Source organism: Protobothrops mucrosquamatus, unplaced genomic scaffold, assembly GCF_001527695.2.
Source record: "Protobothrops mucrosquamatus isolate PMUCROS unplaced genomic scaffold, P.Mucros_1.0 scaffold7379, whole genome shotgun sequence".
Taxonomy (NCBI): Eukaryota; Metazoa; Chordata; class Lepidosauria; order Squamata; family Viperidae; genus Protobothrops; species Protobothrops mucrosquamatus.
This window is the reverse complement of record NW_015393180.1, coordinates 13,989-15,349: the sequence shown is the minus strand read 5'-3', so window position 1 is coordinate 15,349 and position 1,361 is coordinate 13,989. Positions and strand designations below refer to the sequence as shown.

The following is a 1,361-nucleotide window of genomic DNA, read 5'->3' as shown; positions in this document are numbered from 1 at the left end:
GAAGGATCTGTCAGAAACTCAAGGCCTGTTCCTTGGTGTCTCCTGGCGACCGGCAGCCCTCCGTGAACAAAACCCTGGTGGAAGAGATGTTTGGTGGCAAAATTAAGACCAAGATCCGTTGTCTGAAGTGCCTGCAGGTCTCCTCCAGAGAAGAAGCCTTCACAGATCTCTCCTTAGCTTTTCCACCTGCTGATGACCACAAGGCCGGACTTGTCAGCACTGCATTGATTAGGTCTGGAGAAGAAACGGGCCCCGAGATCTCTCCGTCAAGGATCCAGACTCAAAGCAGTCTAAAGGATATCCCAAGATCAGGGATATTGAGAGCCCTTGGACAGAATCCTTATAAAAGTCCAGCTAGGGAAGAAGTTGTGTCAAAAATTGTGGAGACTTCTTTCCCCTTGATGTCCGGGCGAGACGCTGTTGAAGTGAAGGCCATCAAAGAATCTGACCTGGCTTTACAGAAGCCAGTTTCTGGCTGTCGGGCTTCCCGATCTGTCCCGGATTTGATAAATTATTTCTTATCACCTGAGATGCTCACGGCGGAGAATAAGTATCACTGTGAGAATTGCGCCTCCCTTCAAGATGCCGAGAAGTTGACCGAACTGACCGAAGGCCCTCACTACCTCATCCTCACCCTGTTGAGGTTCTCCTTTGACCTCGGAATGATGAGAAGAAAGAAAATCCTTGACAATGTCTCGGTCCCCTTGATCCTCAAGCTGCCAGTCCTGGGGTCTTCTGATCCAGGCAGGACCTCAGGATGGACTTCATCCTGCAAGGACTTCGCTTCGGTGGTGTACGATCTCTGCAGCGTGGTGGTCCATTCTGGGGTCTCCTCAGAAAGCGGTCATTACTACTGCTACGCCAGGGAATGCGAGGATCCGGCCACGGAGAGCCCTTGTCAGGACAACACTCGGAAGACGGCGTCCACAAAGTCTACCGACGTGGAGATCCAGTGGTACATTTTTAACGATACCAGGGTTGTCTTCTCTTCTTTTGAATCTGTGAGTAACGTGACCTCTTTTCTGCCGAAGGACACGGCTTATCTGCTCTTTTACCGACAGAGAGCGAGCCAGGCCTCCAACGGAGCTGGTCCAGAGCCCGGCTGGACAAACAGAAGCTTACATTCTCCAGATAAGAACTTGATGGACGCCATTGCCAAGGACAACATCTTGTTCTTGCAGGTAACATGGTGTCCCACCACCATTAACTCCTTTCTTTTGTTTTGTTTTTTATTTTCTCCTGGTTAGTTTTGTTTTTCTGTTTCACTAACTTGAGGTCTGTGTGCTTGCTTGAGCTGGGTTTCGTGTGTGTGTGTGTATGTGTGTGTGGTTTTTGTATGGTTATATAATAATAATAATAAT

General features: G+C 49.0%; 1 pseudogene; it reads left to right on the top strand.

Moving 5' to 3' along the window:
• The first annotated feature begins 8 nt into the window (after nt 1–8).
• On the top strand, nt 9–1,181 carry LOC107300542 (annotated as a pseudogene).
• The last annotated feature ends 180 nt before the right edge of the window (nt 1,182–1,361 follow it).